We start from the raw sequence: 21,631 nt of genomic DNA, 5'->3' as shown, positions 1-21,631 counted from the left end.
AGAGATTAAATCAATAGCTTAGAAACAAAGAGAACAATACAAAGATTCAGTGAAACCAAGAGCTGGCTATTTGATAAAATCAACAAGATAGACAGACCCTTAGCCAAACGAACTAAAGGGCAGAGAGATAGTATCCAAATAATACAATCGCAAGTGAAAAACGGAACATAACACAGACTGAGAAAATCCAAAGAATCATTAGGTCTTACTTCAAAAGCGTGTACACTACAAAATCAGAAAATCTAAAGGAAAAAAAAAAATAGTTTTCATTTTTGATAGATTCCACTTACCAAAGCTAAATCAAGATCAGAACAGGGACTGTCTCTGACATGAACTGAATGGCCTGCTTTTTAATTACCTCCCCCTGAGGGGGAAGCAGCATTACCAGGCCACAAAAGAAGACAATGCAGCCACTGCTGATGACACCTAATTGACTAGGGTCAGAAAGAAGGAAAAGAAGTCCTCCCCTATCAGTGGACTGGGGGAGGGGCATGCATGCAGAGGGTGGAGGAAGGGAGGGATTGGGATGGGAGGATGGAGGGAACCACACTGGGGATACAAAGTGAATAAAGTGTAATTAATAAAGAATTTTTAAAAAATAAATGAAAAAATAAGTAAATAAATTCATTATGGATATACTTGAATTGGATCAGGAATTTTAATGTGTCCTGGTACTACAATATCCATGCAAAATTGTTAAGAATACATAAACTTTTTCAAAATTAAAAAAAAAAATTAAACATGCTTCTAACCCCTAATGATATATAAACAATCATCAAAAGTCTCTCAACCTGTCAAAAAATCCCAGGGCCAGATGGTTTTAGTGAAAAATTCTATCAGACTTTCACAGAAGAGCTAATACCAATACTCTTTAAACTATTCCACAAAATGGAAACAGAAAGAACATTGCCAAACTCATTCTATGAAGGCACAGTGACCCTGATACTTATACCACACAAAGATTCGACAAGAAAGAGAATTTCAGACCAATCTACCTCATGAACACTAATACAAAAAGATTCAACAAAATACTCTCAAGCCAAATTTGAGAACACATCAAATATATCATCCTGTAATGCCAAGTTCACGGGACCCTCAGAGACCACCAGGAGACTACTTGATGCAATAGCAAGAGAGCTTTATTACAAGAGCTATCAAACTCGGGACCCAAGTCTCACTGACACAGCAGTAGAGAAGTGGAACCTTGAGCCCTGAGTGAACAGGGATTTTAAAGGGAAAGTCTGTGAGCAGGGGGTTTCCATAGCAGCAAGCAGGGGGGGGGGGGCATGTCTTGACGTTACAGGATTAGATAAAAGTTAGAGGGGCAAGATGATCTTCTCTGAGGAATAATTGCCTAAGGCATATGTTTCTCTGAGGCATAATGGCTATTCTTCTAAACTATATCTGAAACATTGGGGAGAATTTTCCCACCCGATTCCCATATGATTCTCATTGATTATTGCCAGGGAGATTGTCCCTATTTTCTATGAAGTATTTTATTCTATGATATTTCCTGAAGGCTGTTACTAGGAGAGTTAAATTTGTTTTCTGCCAGGTGCACATTTTGTGATATATCCTGGTATCTGAATTCGGCTCCCAGTCAACATGGCTCTTTATTTTAAAAATGGAGTTATACCCAAGTTAACTATACCCAGGCTAACTTAAACTCTTCAATCCAATATGATCAGTAGACTTCATCCTAGTGATGCAGGGATGGTTTCATTATACAAAAATCTATCAATGTAATCCACCACATAAACAAAATGAAAGAAAAAAAATCACAGTATCATTTCATTAGATGAAGAATAAGCCTTTGACAAAATCCAACAGCCTTTCACCAATAACGTCTTGGAGAGATCAGGTATACAATGCCCATACCTAAACATAATAAAAGCAGTATACAGCAATCTGATACCCAACGTCAAAGTAAATGTACAGAAATTCAAAGCAATCACACTAAATTCAGGGACAATTCAAAGCTTCTCACTCTCTCCTTATCTCTTCAATATAGAACTTGAAGTCCTAGCTAGAGTAATAAGACAACTAAAGTATATCAAGTGGATACAAATCAGAAAGGAAGAAATCAAAGTATCATTATTTGCAAATGATATGATAGTATATATAAATGACCCCAAAATTTCTACCAGGGAAGCTCTACAGCTGATAAACACCCCTGGACACAAAATTAACTCCCCAAAAAATCAGTAGTCTTCCCGTATACAAACAACAAATAGGCTGAGAAAGACATTAGAAAGAAACAACATCCTTAGCAATAACCACACATACACAAAACCAAACAAACAAACAAAGAAAAAAACAAAAAAACCAAACAAACATAAAATATCTTGGTGTAACTCTACCCATGCATGTGTATGGGTATGACCTGTATGACAAAAACTTCAAGTCTCTGAAAAAAAAATGAATAAGATATCCGAAGATGGAAATATTTCCCTTGCTCATGGATCAGTAGGATTAACATAGTAAAAATGGTCATCTTACCAAAAGCAATCTGCAGATTCAATGCAATTCCCATCAAAATACAACCACAATTCTCACACACACTGGAAGAACAATTCTCCACCAGCTTCTGAGTGAGCTATTCCAGAAGGAGAAAGACACACATGGTATATACTCACTCATATAGTCCTATAAAATATGATAAACATAAATGTAATCTCTACACCTAAAGAAGATAAACAAGAAAGAGGACCCATGGTAAGATGATCAATCCTCACTTAGAAAGACAAATGGGAGGTGCAATGGATGTAGGAGAAAACAAGTAACAGGACAGGAGCCTACCACAGAGGGCCCCTGAGAGACTCTACCTAGCAGTGTATCAAAGCCCATACTAAGACTCATAACCAAACCTTTGGCAGAGTGCAGGGAAATGTATGAAAGAAGGGGGAGTTTGTATGATGTGGAAAGGATAGGAGCTCCACACGGACCAAACATATCTGGGCACAGGGGTCTTTTCTGAGACTGACACTCAACCAACTCAACCAAAGACCATGTATGGATATAACCTAGAACCTCTGCACAGTTGAAGCCAGTGGTAGCTCAGTAACCAACTGGTTTCCTACAGTAAGAGGAACAGGGACTATTTCTGACAGGAACTCAAATGGCTGGCTCTTTGACCTCCACACCCCACAAGGGAGAAACAGTCCTGCTAGGCCACAGAGAAGGACTTTGCAGTCAGTCCTGAAGATACCTGATGAAACAGGATCAGATGAAAGGGGAGGAGGTCTTCCCCAATCAGTGGACTTGGAAAGGGGCACGGTGGAGATGAGGGAGGGAGGGTTTTGGAGGGAATAGGGAGCAGATACAGATGGGATACAAAGTTAATAACATGTAACTAATAATAAAAAAATAAAATAAATAAATAAAAATAAAAAAGAAAGAACAATTCTCAATTTCATATGGAAAAACAGAATAGCTAAAACAATCCTATGCAGTAAACCTCAAGCAACATTAAGTTATATAAACTGCATGGTATAAGCACAGAAACAGACTGGTAGATCAGTGGAATCAAATCAAAGAACCAGAAATAAACCCACACACCTAGGGACAACTGACTTTTGACAAAAAAAGCCTAGACCATACAATGGAAAAAAGACAACATCATCAACAAATGGTGTTGGTCTACCTGGATGTCTACATGTAGAAAAATGCAAATAGATCCATATTTATCACCCTGAACAAAACTAAAGTCCAAGTGGATCAAAGACATCAACATAAAACCAGACACACTAAATATGTTAGAAGAAAATTGGTGAAAAGCCTTGAACTCATTGGCACAGGAGACAACTTCCTGAACAGAATGCCAACAGCTCAGACTCTGAGAGCAACAATCAATAAGTGGGACCTCATGAAACTGACAATCTTCTGTAAGCAAAGGAAATTGTCAATAGAACAAAATGACAGCCCACATACTGGGAAAACACCTTCACCAACCCTACATCTGACAGAAAGCTAATATACAGAATATATAGAGAACTCAATAAATTAAACAACAAATCAAATAATTCAATTAAAAATGGAGTACACAACTAAGCAGAGAATTCTCAACAGAGGAATTTCAGATGGCTGAGAAGCACCTAAATTCTCAAAATCCTTAGTCATCAGAGAAGTGAGAGTCAAAACAACTCTGAGATTCCATCTCATATTCATCAGAATGGCTAAGATCAAAAACTCAAGTGACAACACAGGCTGGAGAGGTAAAGAAACAGGAACCCTCCTTCATTGCTGGTGGGAATGCAAACTTGTACAACCACTCTGGAAATCAATCTGGTGCTTTCTCAGAAAACTGGGAACAGCTCTACCTCAAGACCCACCTATATCACTCTTATATACCCAAAGATGCTTCACCACAAAAAAAGGTCATTTGCTCAACCCTGTTCATAACAACCTAGATGTCCCTGAACAGAAGAATGGATAAAATACATATATATGGTACATCAACACAATGGAATACTCTTCAGCTATTTAAAACAAGGAAATCATGAAATTTTCAGGCAAATGGATGGATCTGTAAAAGATCATCCTTATTGAAGCAACCCAGACCCAGAAATACAAGCATGGTATTTACTCACTTGTAAGCAGATATTAGGCATATAATGCAGGGTAACAATTCAACAATCAGTAGAACTAAAGAAGTAACTAAGCTATGTAGCAAAGATCACCCTATGTAGGATGCATAATTCTCATGCAGAAGGGAAAATAAAATCAACACAGGAAGCAATTGAAGAGAGGTAACAGAAAGGGAGCCTACCATAAATATCATTTGAAAGATTCTACCCATCAAGGGATTGAAGCAGATGCAGATATTCATAGCCAAAGTTTGGACAGAGCACATTGAGGCTTATGATAGAAGGGGAAAACAGAAGGACACAGAAAACAGAAGGAGATCCACAAGAATTCGAACAGAGCTAACAAATCTGGGCCCAGCGGGGTCTGCAGAGACTGATGAATCAATCAAGGACCATACATAGAAAGTACTTAAGCACCAGCTCAGATATAGCTGATAGGCAGCTCAATCTCCATGTGAGTTCCCTAGTAAGAAGAGCAGGGCTCTCTCTGATATAGATGCTGTTGCCTGCTCCTCAATCACTTCCTCCTGGTGGAACCTCTTTGCCAAACCAAAGAGTGAGAGGGTGAAGACAGTCCTAATTAGAATTGATAGGCTGGAGTCAGTTCATCTGGGAGGAGAGCTCCTAAGTTCTGAGGACTGGGGGAGGAGGGTAGGGGTGGAGAGAGCAGAGAGAGAGTGAGCCTGGGTTGAAATGTAGGAGGGGATATGACTAGAATGTAAAATGAATAAATTATAATATAAATTTAAATTTTTATTTTTATGTTAATTATAGTTTATTCACTTTGTATCCTAGCTGTAGCCCCTTCCCTTATTCCCTCCCAATCCCACCCTCCCTTCCTCATCTCCTCCCAAGCTTCTCTCTAAGTCTGCTGATAGAGAAGTTCCTCCTCTCCTTCCTTCTGACTCTAGCTTATCAGGTCTCATCAGGACTGGCTGAATGTCCTCCTTTGTAGCCTAGCAAGGCTGCTCCTCACTCAGGGGGTAGAGGGAGGTCAAAGAGCTATCCACTGAGTTCATGTCAGAGACAAACCCTGTTCTCCTTACTGAGGTACCCCTTTGGATACTGAGCTGCCATGGGCTATGTCTGAGCAGGGGTTCTAGGTTATATCCATGCTTGGTCCTTGGCTGGAGAATAAGTCTTAGAAAAGACCCACCCCTGTGCCCAGATATATTTGGTCCTTGTGGAGCTCCTGTCCTGTCCAGGTCTTAATAACCCTCCCTGCCTTCTTTCATATGAATCCCTGCACTCTGCCCAAGGTTTGGTTATGAGCCTCAGCATCTGCTTTGATATGCTAGGTAGAGTCTTTCAGAGGCCCTCTATGGTAGGCTCCTGTCCTGTTCCTTGTTTTCTCTACTTCCAAAGAACATCCCATTTGTCTTTCTAAGTGACGATTGATCATTTTATCCTGGGTCTTCCTTCTTGCTTATCTTCTTTAGGCATACAGATTTTAGTATGTTTATCCTATCTTATAGGTCTAGTGTCCACTTATAAGTGAATATATGCCTGTGTGTCTTTCTGCTTCTGGGATACCTAACTCAGAATGATCTTTCCTAGATCCCACCATTTGCCTGCAAATTCCATGATTTCCTTGTTTTTCCTTTCTGAGTAGTATTCCATTGTGGAAGTGTACCACAATTTCTGTATCCATTCCTTCTTTGAGGGTCATCTGGGTCTATCTCTGCCCTCTACTTAAAACTTCCCTCACACAAACATATACAACACCAACAAACACATATGCACAAGAAGTTAGCTTTCATTGCCCCAAACTTCTTAACGGTAGCGTATAATGCAACGTTCAGCATAGACTGAATCCATATTCCTAGGACGTGACATTCATACTTGTCTTAAAATTGAATATGTTCTTATGCCCCTTTAAAGCATAGGTGTTTTGCATCTAATGTAGAGAAATTGTACTCATTGTAAGGCCTCTGAAATTGACACTGGGAAGATTATGATGATTCCTAGACCTGAGTTAATACTCATAGTTAGAACTGCTGGACTGATCGAGTGTCATAGTGCAGGCTGTACCATAAGTGCAGGCTGAACAGGTCTTGAGCATAAGGATACCTGAGTCATTAATACTCTAGACCAGTGTGGACCTTGCTCTTATTCCAGTGCTATACTAATGTTATATGCTTTGGTCTCTTGGTGTAATAGAGTTTGATACCATCTGTAGCCGCAAGTCTTTGGAGCTCTTTCATCTAGTATGATTGTATTTACAACACAAGAAATAATTGTGAATGATGTATGAGAAGATAATTCATTTTCAGACAGAGATAGATGAATGATGGGTGGAGAGGTTACTTTACATGTATCATTCTAATTCATACATTACAACAGACTTTGGACAAATCTGGGCTTGTTTCACTTTCTACTGCTTAAACAGTGCTAAATGAGAAATTATAGATTTTCAGTAAACCTTGAGTTCAGTTATCAGCTTATGCTTTTAAAAAATAGAACTATACACATATAGAAAATAAGAATCATTTTTTGAATTTTTGAAAGAATAGGCTCAAAGGTGTGTGATAAGGAAGAGCCTAATATGTCATTTTTCATTTTCCAGAAAATGAACATTGAACTCACACATTGAACTTGTAAAACCTTCCGGAATAAATAGCCTAACCCAAGGCTCGAAGTAAGATGTCTGAACTTGACCAGAGAGTCAGCAGTGTATGAAATACCCTGTATGGAAAATAATTTTATGGATGTTCAGAAAGTAGTAGGAAAACAGACACATTATTCTATTTTTTCAAAAGTTACTAGAAATATGTATATGAATGTTAAAATATTTGATGAAAAAAATAAGCCTATGATTTGAAAGACTGCAAAGAGGGATACATGAGATGTTTTGGAAGGAGCAAAAGGAATGGGGGAGTGGGAATGATATAATTATATTATAACATCCAAAAATGTTATAATATTATAACAACATTATATATATATGTATATATATATATCATATAGACCTATAATATAGGATAAACCTACTACAATCTGTACACTTAAAGAAACTAATCAAGAGGGAGGACTCTTGCTAAAATGCTCAATTCCTATCCAGAAAGGCAAAGAAGATGGACATGAGAAGAAGGAGAAAAGAGGAAACAAGTCAGGAGCCTGACAGAGAGGACCTCTGAAAGGTTCTGCCCTGCAAACTATCAATGCAGATACTGAGACTTATGGGCAACCTTTGGGCAGAGTGCAGGGAATCTTATGAAGGAAGTGGGAAACAGTAAGATCTGGAGAGGACAGGAACTCCACAACAAAAGCAACAGAATCAAAACTTTTGAGCACAGGGGTCTTTCCTGAGACTGATACTCCAGCCAAAGACTATGCATTGAGATAACCTAAGACCCCTGTATAGATGGCAGTTCAGTATCCAAGTGGGTTCCATTGTAATAGAAACAGGGACTGTCTCTGACATGAAATGATTGGCCTGCTCTTTAATTACTTCCCCCTGAGGGGGAAGCAGCATTACCAGGCCACAGAAGAAGACAACACAGCCACTCCTGATAAAAACTAATTGACTAGGATCAGAAGGAAGGAAAAGAAGTCCTCCCCTACCAGTGGACTTGGGGAGGGGCATGCATGCAGAGGGTGGAGGAAGAGAGGGATTGGGATGGGAGGAGGGAGGGACCCACAGGAGAGATACAAAGTGAATAAAGTGTAATTAATAAAGAATTAAAAAATAAAATAGCAGTATTTATTATTGCTTTAATATAAGATAAACATACTAAAAGTTATAGTCCTAAAGAAGCTGAACAACAAGGAGGATCCTAGACAAGATGCTTAATCCTCGTTCAGAAGGAAAAAAAGAATAGACATTGGAAATAGGAGAAGTTAGGAAATAGGACAGGAGCCTTCCACAGAAGACCTCTAAATGTCTCTACCCACCAGGGTATGGTGGGAGATATTGAGACTCATAGCCAGATTTTAGGCAGAGTGCCAGAAACCTTAAGGAAGAAGAGGGACATAGAAAAACCTGGAAGGGACAGGAACTTCATATGGAGAACAGAGCCAAAACACCTGGACGCAGTAGGGCCTGCCACAACCAATACCCCAACCAAGGACCTTGTATAGAGTGGCCCTAGATGCCCTGTTAAGAGGAAGCCCAAAAAATGCTCAGTTTCCAAGTGGGTTCCTTAGCAAGGGGTACGGGGAATGTCTCTGACAATAACTCAGTGGCTGCCTCTTTGATCACCTTCCCCTGGGATGGTGTGGTCTTGCCAGGCCACAAAGGAAGATGATGGAGCCAGCTTTGATGAGACCTGATAGGCTAAGGTCAGATAGAAGAGTAGGAGGTCGTCCCTTACCAGGGGACCAAGGAAAGGGCATAAGTGGAGAAGAGGGAGGGTAGGTGGGACTGGAAGTAGACAAGGGCTGGGTCTGCAGTGGGATACAAAGTGCTAATTTGTAATAAATAAATAATAAATAAATAAATAAATAAATAGATTTAACTATGTGTTCATGACAATAACATCATGTCACCTCATAGGACATATGCACACTAATTGTAAAGATTATTGTAGGACACACAGAGACTAATAGAAAAAAATAAAAAAAACATAATTTCATTTACATGAAATTAAAAGTAAAAAGGACTATGCATATCAATCTAAACAAAAAAAGAAAGCATGTCAAATAATAACAAGCATGAGACAAGGACAAGCATTGTGCAAATATCTCCATTTTTTAAAGAGAAAATGAAACTCCAGGATATCCCTACCCAAAGTGATTTAGAATCCAATGTAATTCTTATTGAAATATCAACGTCAGTCATACAAACAAAAAAACTGAATCATACATATTACTTGGTAGCAAAAGAACCTTGAATGGCTACAGCAAATCTGAACAAAATCAGTATTGCTGGAGTTGTCAAATTATTGCACATATTAATACACATCCATTGCTACCAAATAAAAATAGTACTAGTATAAAAATTGACATATAACATAATAAAATAAAAACATATTTCTTGAAAGAAAACATACAAATTGCCAATAAATAGAAGACAAAAATGATTAAGAAAAAAGTCATGAACTAAAAATAAAGCAAATTTCATGGAGAATCTGTTACTCAAAACTATTGTTAAAAACAAAACAGCAATTTGAAAGAAAAGAGGTGATAGTGTATACTCTTCTAGCTTTTTATGGTTATGATAAAACAATATAAACAAAAAATGTGGGATGATTATTAGTTTATTTAAGATTATGAATATCAGTCTACCACTGTGGAAAGTCATAACAGAATCTCTAGCAAAAACTTGAAGGAAAAGCCATGGAGGAACTATGTTTGGTAGCCTTTTGGGTTCATACTTAACTAACTTGTATATAGTCTATTAATACCCTTCCAGGGAAAAACTCTGTTTAGTGGGCTAGGTCCTCACTTTATCAGTCAAATCTATCTCCCAAAGATACATTTACTGGCCAATATTATATAGATACTTCTTTTTTGTTTTGTTTCTTTATTATTATTATTTATTACAATTTATTTACTTTGTATCCTAGGTATAGCTCCCTCCCTCATCTTCTCCCAGTCCCATCTTCCCTCCCCACCCCATGCCCCTCCCCTACTCCACTGATAAAGGAGTTATTCCTCCCCTACAGTCTGACCCTATCCTATCAGGTCTCATCAGGATTGGTTGGATCATCTTTCTCTCTGGCCTAGTTATGCCACCTCCCCAAGGGAAGTGATCAAAGAACCTGCTACTGAGTCCTTGTCAGAGACAACCCCTGCTCCCCATACTAGGGAACCCTCATGAAAATTGAGTTGTCCTTGTGCTACAACTGAGCAGGAGGTCTTGTCTAGGTCCTCTCCATGCATGGTCATTGGTTGATTCATCAGTCTCTGCAGGACCCCCTGCACCCAGCTTTTTTTGGCTCTGTTGGTCTCCCTGTGGAGCTCCTGAACTCTAGTTTTTCTGTCTCCCTATTCAGCATTTGCTTTGATTCCCTGTGGATAGAGTGTTTCAGAGGTCCTGTTTGGTAGGCTCTTGTCCTGTTTTCTGTCTTCTTCTGCTTTCAATGTCTGTCCTGTTTGCCCTTCTGAAGGAGGATTAACCGGAGAGACACACGTAATATGCCCACTTATATATATGGATATTATATGTCCATATCATATATATGGATATTACTCAGATAATATAGGATAAACATTCTAAAATCTATAGTCCTAAAGAAACTAAACAAAAAGAGAAGATGCAAAATGAACTATTCTATAACACAACATAAAAATACAAAAAAAAAATATCCCCTCAATGAGATTGTCATATATATTTTGTTTAAACTCTCTTACTTTATAATGTTTAATAGTTCACTTCCTGTGTGGGGCTTGTGAATTCTTTTGATTGTGAAACACTCATTTATAGCATTGGATGAAAAAGGCTCAAATAATCACATTTACACAAAGAGGCTGTCAGATGGAATGTGAATGCAATGTAACAATGCAGAATTACGAAAGTGGCTATGAAGCATAATACAGCACATATAAACCCTTACTGGCTAATTTTCCAACAAAATGTGTGAGTGAAATGTAATTTATTTTGATACAATCACTGGGATTTAAACCAAGAATATGAAATGAAAGGATGCAGCCAGAGTTGTCATTATAGCAGAGTCACATTTCACTTCTTGAAATGACTTTAATTAGAAGAAAAGAGAGGTAAACACATGATGCAAACCTGGGACAGCGAGATGGCTCAATGTGTAAAATACCACACAAGAGTAATGACATAAGCACAGCCTATAAAACCAATGTTGAGGGAAGGAGATAGCACAGTCTATAAAGTCGTCCTCTATATACATACTGCCTGTGAGATGTTTGATCCCCAATTACACCCCTCAACCTACTCACACACAGTAGTAAATCAACATGTGAAATTATGGAAAGAAAATCTATTTTCTTTTTTAAATTTTTATTCCTTTTAATTAATTAATTTATTATTAATTACAGTTTATTCAGTTTTTATCCCAACTGTACCCTCCTTCCTTGTTCCCTCCCAATGCCACCATCTTTCCCTCAAACCTCCCAAGCCCCTCCCCAAGTCCACTTATAAGGGAGATTCTCTTCCCCTTCCCTCTGATCCTAGCTTATCAGGTCTCATCAGGACTGGCTGCATTGTCTTCTTCTGTGGCCTGGTAAGGCTGCTCCCCCTGAGGGGGAGGTGATCAAAGAGCCAAACACTGAATGGTCCTTGGTTGAAGTATCAGACTCAAAAAAGACCCCTAGGCCCAGATTTCTTGGTTTTGTTGCTCTCCTTGTGGTGCTCCTATCCCCTCTCACCCCAGGTCTTTCTATATCCCCTTCTTTCCTAAGATTCCCTACATTCTGCCCAAAGTTTGGCTACGAGTCTCAGCATCTGCTTTGATACCTTGCTGTTTAGTTTCAGAGGTCCTCTGTGGTAGGCTCCTGTCCTGTTACTTGTTTTATCCCTCTTCTGATGTCCATCCTATTTGCATTTCTGAATGAGGATTGATCATCTTACCCAGGGTCCTCCTTCTTGCTTAGCTTCTTTAGGTGTACAGATTTTAGTATGTTTATCCTATCTTATAGGTCTAATATCCACTTATATGTGAGATATTATATATATATATATATATATATATATATATATATATATATATCTGCTTCTGGGACACCTGACTCAGTATGATCTTTTCTAGTTCCCACCATTTCCATTCAAATTTTATGGTTTCCTTGTTTTTAATTCCTGAGCAGTATTCCATTGTGTAAAATGTAGGACAGTTTCTGTATCTACTCCTCAGTTGAGGGATATCTTATTTGTTTAGGTCTGCACTCTTTTCTTATTTCTATGGAAAGTATTGGCTATGCCTTAATACTTTGGGTATGGAAAAATGTTTACGTCACTCAGTAGAATACGATGAACACATCACAATTCACACTTAAATTAGAACCTCAAGCGCACAAAGACCAAGATCTTCCATCCATGCATTCCACCCAGCTTCTTTCTTATCCTCAGAAGCATTTCGATAGATATGAAAGGTGCTTTCTTTTTCTCCATAGTCTCTGAAAGACAATACAAACAAAGAGTACTTGGTGCAGCCTAAATCAACCCAGAACACTGAAGAAACTTTCCTCCTTTATCATATGAACACACTGAACTCTCCTTTCCTTAGAAGACTGCTATCTCCCTGAGTTCAATCTTACTAATATTGAACTTAGACTAGGAAAAATTATTTTTAAAATGTCTTACAATATGGTAAAATGTAACTTATAAGATTTAAAAAAGAAAACAAAGAAATCTATAGCAAATAAGAATCAATGCTATATCAGTGTTTTATTGAATGTAATACAAAAAAATAGAAATTATTAGAAATATAAAGTGGCTAATGACCCCAAAGGGCAAATTGTGTTTCAGTAACAATCAAAAATATAAAGAAAATTTTGCTATTGAAAGGTTTTTTGACACTTAAAAATAATAAGTTCTTATAAAGAGCACCTTGATTTTAGCCACTTATTCTCTCAATAAGAGTCACATTGTAAGCAATTTTTATCCATCAGCTGAAAGGACAAAATTACTATCAAATTTTAGAGTCTCCTTTTCCTGTGCTGTTAAATTGGAGGAAATAGTAGAATCAGAACTCCCCTGGTTTGTATAAAATGAGAATATCTACATGGAACATGGTGTAAGAAAAGAACATTTGTGGTCACTTTCTCTGTTTTGTTCGTAGGCCTAAAGTTAGAAAAACAGTTTTTATAATGTTTAAGTTGATGAATTATGTGGATGAATCCTATTTCCATACTTATCATCACTTCATATATTTGCACACGCACACACACATGCACACATACACACACACGTACACGCACACACAATCTGCACATTCACATGAACCTCTCTTTTATCCCTCAACTATAAGTCTATGCTTGTAAGCTGCATAATCACACATCCTAAAACTGTCACTGTATTTTTGTGTTTCCTAAAGTGATAAACAATGACACCATTTAATATTCTCTCTTTCATGCATCTAACATTTAATAATTTATTTTTCTTAGTGAACTTGAAATCATAGTATGAGCACCAGGGAACCTCCTTTGGCCATCCATGCTGGAGAAGACCACTTAAAGTACCAAATTAGTATACATGCCCTTAACCTCAGCACTTGACTTGTAACTGCTTGAATTCATGTGTACATGCACACATATTGGGAAAAATAAACAATTTTAAAATGCTTTACAAACAAAGAGTTCTGGAAAGATAGAGTATTGGTTTAGAATAGTGATAGTTTCTGGATTTCCTAGAAGACCTGGGATGGGTTCCCAAAACATGCTGTAACTGCAGACACTGGAATTCAGGTGCATATGCCCCCAAAACGTGTGTGTGCACACGCGTGCACAAGCACAAGCCCACGCACACTTGGATGTTCATGTTTAAATGCTTTAAAAGTAATAAAAAATCAAATAAAAAAAAAAAAGAAAATCAATTATTCAGTGATTTTCATCTTCTAACTTTGAACAGGCCACATCTTCCTTCGCTGTCTTCAAACTGTTATTTTTATGTTAAAATGTTCTTAAACCTCAAATATGTACCACATTCTTGGCATTCTGCATTTAGTATATAACCCAATTTTTTTTTCACAATTTAATCAATCTGTGTATTTTTTGACCAGTAAGCCATTGAAATCAGTTAATTTCATTAACTGCAGTTATTGAGTTTTGTAGGGAGAAAAATCAAAATTTCCCTAAGAAGTGTTTTATATAAATCTTTTAATTTTTAAGTCCTCAAAATACTGCTGTCCAGAAAGGGGAAGAGGTTCTCCCCAATCCATGGACTTGGAAAGAGGCAGGGAAGAGCTGAGGGAGAGAGGGTGGGAGGGAATAAGGGAGCGGGATACAGCTGGGATACAGAGTTAATAAAATGTAAATAATAATAATAATAATAATAATAATAATAATAATAATAAAATACCGCTGTCCAAATAGCACAAATCCAAATGTGCCAAGAGAATATAGATGTCTTAAGTTTTCAAAACAAATGCTGGAAATCACTACTACTGGGGCTAGTGCATCAACTCAAGGAAAATACTTGATAATAAATGGTGAAGGAAGGTATTTGAAGATAAGAAAGATGCTAAATAACGTTGGAATGACATGAATGAAACACAGAAAGAATGTTATACATCCTTTGAAAAGTGTAGTGCTTGGCAGAGCTTCTGATTTTGTCTTGGAAATTTCAGAGAACGACAAGCCTATATAGTAAAAGTATAGAAGAAGGAAACCTTCAACATATTTATCCGAATTCCTAAAGCATATATACTACTCTTTCTGAAATATTCACCCATGAAGTAACAGTTGTTTCATTAAAAATTGTTAAATCAATGATGAAGTCTCAACTCCAAAATTATAAATATTTCTGGTAAATGAGGTGTTTGGTTATCAATTCTTAATGCAACTTGAGTCTATCAGACAATTAATGTATTAATATTTTAATTCCATTATAACTAGCTCTTTTTCTAATAAAATATTCTGATATCTTAAAAGTCCTCCTTTAAGTGCATCCAATAAAGAAAATCATTTAAATACAATTAACCTAGAATAGGGTACCAATGTTAATGCTCATGTAAATTAAGTAAAACTGTTTGAATTACTAAGAAGTACTTTTGTACACTATGTTGCAATGTATACCATAGTATAGTCTCCTTCAAATTTCATAGAAAACATGTGTCAAGTATATTGAACCAGCACTATTAATCTGATGTGAGACATTGTAAATGCATATACTAACTCAAACTTAATTAAATCTTTCTGATTTTGTATCCCTATTAAAACTACATTGTTGACCCTTATTATTATCCTAATTAGCTAACTAATTATACAGAATAACATAAAAAGCCAGAGTCTATATTTTATTAGTATTGTGTTAAATAAATTATCAATATGCCATTTTGTAAGTTGAACATGTTTATACATTTATTGTAAAATGAACCTTTGTGCTATTACTTATTAGTATAAATGGTTGAACATGCATTTTACATAACGAATTTTGATAAATATTGAATAAAAATTACATTGTATGCCATCCAGTATGAAAACAAAACAAAAGCTGTTTCTTTAGTCACTTCTTATAATAACTTCATATTTCCTGGGAAAGAAACATTGGAAATTGAATATATTATTACTAGACAAAATTGCCTTTGCATATGTATGTTTATAATAAAATTAGAATAATAAAATTTGAATGTGCAAATATAACCTTGAAATAAAATAGTATTAAACACTGAGATATTATGTTTCATGCATATTTAACATTAAGAGCTAGGTATATGCTGTATCCTCAGTCTTACTGAGATATTTACATATTAATTTCCTCTAGGAACATGTCTACAAAAACTTCACAAGATGAGATACAGGAGTTATTATATTACAACAATACATATAGCTTGTAACACCTTGACAAAATATTTCTGAAATTCTGACCTCTGCATATTTGTAATATGTAGTAATAAGTAATAATCTTTGTGGTCCGATTTTTTTTTTAATCAGCCTATTCCTAAAGTCTTCCTTTCATTCTTCCTTTCTTCCTTGGTTCTTATTTTTCTTCTTTCTGCTTCCTTTCTTTTCTTGCTTTCTCTCTTCTTTCTCCTTACAGTTTCTCTCTTATTTAGTTTTAATGCAATGACATTTCTTTTATCTTTTCTCTATGGAGTCAGCATAGATTACTGGACAATTTTAGTGATGTGAAGACACTGTAACTTACCTGTTAACTAAGTTTATTTGCAGGTTTACAAAATAGTACTAGTTAAATTTTCTGTTTTTTTTTTTTTGTTGTTGTTGTTGTTGTTGTTGCATGCTTTAAAGAGAATGTGGTGAAAATTAAGTTCAACACATTCATAAAAATGATGTGTTTAGCTCTGTCCTCCATTTTTAAATGGATTACTTGATTTGTTGCTGTTTAACTACTAGAGAATATCGAATGGCAGAAAAACAAAGAAATGCTCAGTCTTTATTCTTCAGGGAAATACAATTCAAAATAACCCTGAGATTTCATCTTACACCCATGAGAATGGCTAAGATAAAAAACTCAAGAGACACCACATGCTGGAGAGGTTGTGGAGAAAGGGGAACCCTACTCCACTGCTGGTGGGAATGCAAACTTGTATAACCCCTATGGAAATCAATCTGGTGCTTTCTCAGACAATTAGTAACAGTGCTTCCTCATGAGCCAGCTATATTACTACTATGCATATATCCAAAATCTGCTCAAGTACACAACAAGGACATTTCCTCAACCATGTTTATAACTTCTATATTCGTAAAACCCAGAACCTGGAAACAACTCGAATGTCCCTCAACTGAGGAATGGATTCATAAATTGTAGTATATATACACAATGGAATACTACTCAGTGTTGGGAGCCGCCGCGTGAATGTTTCGCCGGCAGAAACGCACGCGACCACAGGAATCCTTCCGCAGTAAACTTTATTAGTCACGCGATGAAGAGGGGAGAGAGAGGCCGCCCGGCCACCTCGTGGGCGCGGGCGGCTTCCCGAGGGCCGCGGCCCCGGGCGGGGAAACGGGGAAGGAAGAGATCGAAGGAGAGGGCGGGCCCCGGAGTAGCGCTGTTTATATAAGCCTGGGTCCACCTGAGTGACGTGTCAATACCCTGATTGGCTGCTCACTCTTACCGGCATGCCTACGCAATTCTTAGCGTGCTTACGCAATCTTTAGCGTGTATACGCATCTGCGCGTGCACCCTGGAGGTTTAAGTTTTGAGGGCGAGATGTCAGCGCCAGCTAGTGGCATCTGAGCCTCGGCTCCCCACATCTCCCTTTTTGTTATAAATAAATAAATGAAAACTGCCTAAAAGCCTATAAGCACGGTACAAGAGGGCCCTAAGCTCGATCAAGCAAACTCCTTCTTTGGGGAGTAAGCGATCAAAAGCTTTAGATTACTCCCTTACCCCACCAGGTGCAATGGAAACAAGTCCTCTGGGTGCAGGGGCTAGGGGAGAAGATTTTTAAAAGGAGGTGACACTCATTCCCGTGCAATGGAATAAAATTCCAGGGAGTGCAAGAGCTGTCACCCTCCTGTCTAGGTACCACATCTCAGAAAGGAGGTGACACTCATTCCCGTGCAATGGAATAAAATTCCAGGGAGTGCAAGAGCTGTCACCCTCCTGTCTAGGTACCACATCTCAGAAAGGAGGTGACACTCATTTCCGTGCAATGGAATAAAATTCCAGGGAGTGCAAGAGCTGTCACCCTCCTGTCTAGGTACCACATCTCAGAAAGGAGGTGACACTCATTCCCGTGCAATGGAATAAAATTCCAGGGAGTGCAAGAGCTGTCACCCTCCTGTCTAGGTACCATAACCGTTTAGGCAAAGGCAACATTAACCTGGATCACTCATCGACTCAGTGCAATGGGTGAAACCCCTGAGGTGCATCGACTGAGTGTCACAGTCTGTTTTAATTTTTTAACATGGATAACCAAATTTTTGGGAGACGATCCTTGTTCCAAGGGTGCTAGTGCTTGCGCGATTGCGACCTAGTCACGTTTGTTTTGGGTATAGAGTTTGCAGAACAACCAGAGTAAAAAACACTAAGCCACGACACAATGCTACACCAAACATTCCGACCCCCACCCAATCTGAAGTAAGAAAAGGCAGAAGAAACCCAGGGTAAAGCCAGTCTGTGGGCAATGAATCCACTCGAGTAGAATTAGTGGTCCTCCTCGCTGTCCTTGATTCTTTCAGCAGTAGCAGATGTGTCTGTTGGAAGATCATCTTCAGCTGTCACGAGCTTTCGCGTGAGGCGCTCCGGTACCCAGAATGGATTGTTTTCTTCCTGTGGAAAAACACAGACAGCTCCCCTGGATCTTATTAAAATAGGATCCGGGCCTTTCCACTGTCCAGTTAAGACATCCTTCCATATAATCATCTCCTTGGGCCTGTTAGGCCCTGAACAGTGGCGATCAGCAGCCGAATGGCCTTGACTGTCCAAATTTAAAAAATTGAGAGTGAAGAGTGCCAGTGAAACCGTCACTCGTGGCACTGAGGGCAGAGCCTCCTGGACTCCTCCCCTTTGTTTTATTAAATAGGATTTTAGGGTGCGGTGAGCACGTTTAATGATGCCCTGGCTTTGGGGGTTGTAGGGGAGCCCTGTGAGATGTTTTGAAAAATTTTTGCAAGCTTGCTAGACGCTTTAATTAATCCAGCAGCCTCTAAGATTTTGGTTGCATTTACCACATAACTAGAATCAGAAACAATATTTAAGGGACCTGGAAATTTTTTCAAAACTTCTAACACTACTAAACATTCCACAATTTGAGGCGAGGTCTCATGATATTGTTTAGAAATAACTTTATTATTAACCACATAAGCTCCTATTCCTGTTTTTGACCCATCTGTATAGACTACCAGTCCATCCCGAAGTGGCTTTTGGGACGTTACATGCGGGAAGACTACCTCCTGAGTTAAGGCAAATTGCAAAATAGGATGTTTTGGGTAATGATTATCAATTGAACCACTAAAAGAGGTAACCAGCACCGCCCAAATATCAGAGGTAGCAGTTAATACCTGAACTTGGTGAGCCGTATAAGGCACTATTAAAGACTTTGGCTCCTTCCCAAAGTATGTAATGGCTGTTTTTAACCCACGAAGTGCGAGTTGAGCGACTGCATCCGGATACCATTTAATAATTTTTGTAGGAGAGGCATTGGGATGAACCCACACTAAGGACCCACCTTGCCATAATACAGCAGTTGGCAAATGTTTAGTTTTAATGACACACAGGTCAAAGGCCTTAGTTTTATCTACACGTTTTAATTGGGCATCCTGTAAAGCATTTTCTACCACTCGCAGAGCGTGGCTTGCAGCCGGTGTTAAGGCTCTGGGTGAAGAAATATGAACATCCCCTTCCAAAATATCAAATAGGGGCTTTAATTCAGCAGAAGGAATCTTTAAATAAAATTGAACAGTACCTGAACAGAATGGTGGCAAATTCATAGCTTTACCCTCTTTATCTCCGGACCAGTATGGTGGCTGGCCACGTGTAACTGAACTCAGCTGGAAACCCTAAACTTAGCTGGAAACCCTAAACAAACATGGCAGCCAAACTACAGCTTTACGTGTCTTTAATTGCTGAACCATTATGGCGGCAGGCCATGTGTTAGCATTAGCAGGCTGCGACTGACAGCACCAAGTACAGCCACCAGGTGTTGCTGATACAGTAAACACTGTGGAGCATCTATAATCCCCCACAACCAAAATTCTTTAATGATTAAACAAGCTTTAAAATTAACTGCTTAACAGAACAATTTTAAACTGTAAAAATTATTTTAGCCATATCAAACCTATTAGCTAGAATTTTTTTTTTCTTAAAAGAGCATAAAAACATTTTGTAATGAACAATCACCAGTCTTTTAAATGAATTATATGGAGAGCACATGGGAGGCAGGGGCCTCCTAGCCTGAATCAAAGATGGCGCCGGCCACGTGGGGACCGCTGACATACCCAAGGTCCCGCCCATTTTTCCCAAAGCCAAGATGGCTGCGCCCAGTTGCCAGCCACGTGGAAGCCTCTGATGAAAGCCAAGATGGCTGCGCCCAGGCATTTAGCGGGAATTTTAATCTTATTGGATAAAGAGGCCTTTTTATTGAGTTTTTTTCTTTTCTTTTACCTCTTATTACCAGGGCGTCCTTTCCCTGACCTCTCTCTTCCGTGGCTTTAACGTCCACAGAAGGGCCTTTTTTCTTAGAGACGTCCCTATCTCTATCCATTGGGACCCTTAACCTCATCTCACGTCCTGATTCTGGCATGTTGTCTTGCAACCCCCCTATCCTTAATCTCCTGCTACTCCTCTTTCTCCCGAGGCAGTCCTTGAATTTGCACGAGACCAAAAAAAGGAAAGCTATGGCGGCTATCACAGCAGAGAAGGCCATAAGGGCTTCTGCTAGCCAAAATGAGAAACGGGATAAGTCGAGATCGAACATGTCTTTTAGGACAAACCTTAATATTGCGGTTCTGAATTCCTCCCCACTAAAGGGGGCCCTCCTTACCCAGCAATGTTCCCGGGTTTCGGCACCAGATGTTGGGAGCCGCCGCGTGAATGTTTCGCCGGCAGAAACGCACGCGACCACAGGAATCCTTCCGCAGTAAACTTTATTAGTCACGCGATGAAGAGGGGAGAGAGAGGCCGCCCGGCCACCTCGTGGGCGCGGGCGGCTTCCCGAGGGCCGCGGCCCCGGGCGGGGAAACGGGGAAGGAAGAGATCGAAGGAGAGGGCGGGCCCCGGAGTAGCGCTGTTTATATAAGCCTGGGTCCACCTGAGTGACGTGTCAATACCCTGATTGGCTGCTCACTCTTACCGGCATGCCTACGCAATTCTTAGCGTGCTTACGCAATCTTTAGCGTGTATACGCATCTGCGCGTGCACCCTGGAGGTTTAAGTTTTGAGGGCGAGATGTCAGCGCCAGCTAGTGGCATCTGAGCCTCGGCTCCCCACAACTCAGCAATTAAAAACCAGGAAATCATGAAATTTGGAAAGATCATTCTGAGTGAGTTATCCCAGAAACAGAAAGACACACATGGCATATACTTTATTATAAGTGGATTTTAGACATATAATATAGAATAAACATGCTAAAATCTGTACACCTAAAGAAGATAAGCAAGAAGGAGGACCTTGGTTAAGATGATCAATCCTTACTCAGAATGGCAAATGGGCTGGACATCAGAAGAGGGAGAAAAGAGGGAACAGGACAGGAGCCTACCACAAAGGGCCTCTGACAGACTTTTACCCAGCACTGTATCAAAGCAGATGCTGAGGCTCATAGCCAAACTTTGGGCAGAGTGCAGGAATCTTAAGAAAACTTAGAAAGAGGAGAATTTACTTTGCTCACAGTTTGAGGTTAGACATCCAATCACGGCAGAGAAGATACAGATGCAAAAGTATGTAGCAGTTAGCAACATTGCAATGTACTAGGGAAGCAGAGTTGAATAATGGCTATCCACTCCATTTTTCTTTGTATTCAGTTTTACTAAAAACACTTTTGGAATCATGATAAGGTAAAACTAGCTGTTTATTT

At 38.8% G+C, this 21,631-nt stretch overlaps 1 long non-coding RNA gene across 1 annotated transcript; it reads right to left on the bottom strand.

Moving 5' to 3' along the window:
• Positions 1 to 17,007: 17,007 nt before the first annotated feature.
• LOC132648595 (uncharacterized) lies at positions 17,008 to 21,043 on the bottom strand. The gene is made up of 2 exons (XR_009587028.1): positions 20,603 to 21,043; positions 17,008 to 18,390 (listed from the first exon to the last, which is right to left on the bottom strand). It is a non-coding gene; the product is annotated as an uncharacterized LOC132648595 (long non-coding RNA).
• Between the last annotated feature and the right edge of the window lie 588 nt (positions 21,044 to 21,631).

This window comes from Meriones unguiculatus, chromosome 17 (genome assembly GCF_030254825.1).
Source record: "Meriones unguiculatus strain TT.TT164.6M chromosome 17, Bangor_MerUng_6.1, whole genome shotgun sequence".
NCBI classification, from domain to species: Eukaryota; Metazoa; Chordata; class Mammalia; order Rodentia; family Muridae; genus Meriones; species Meriones unguiculatus.
This window is presented reverse-complemented; position numbering and strand designations above follow the sequence as displayed.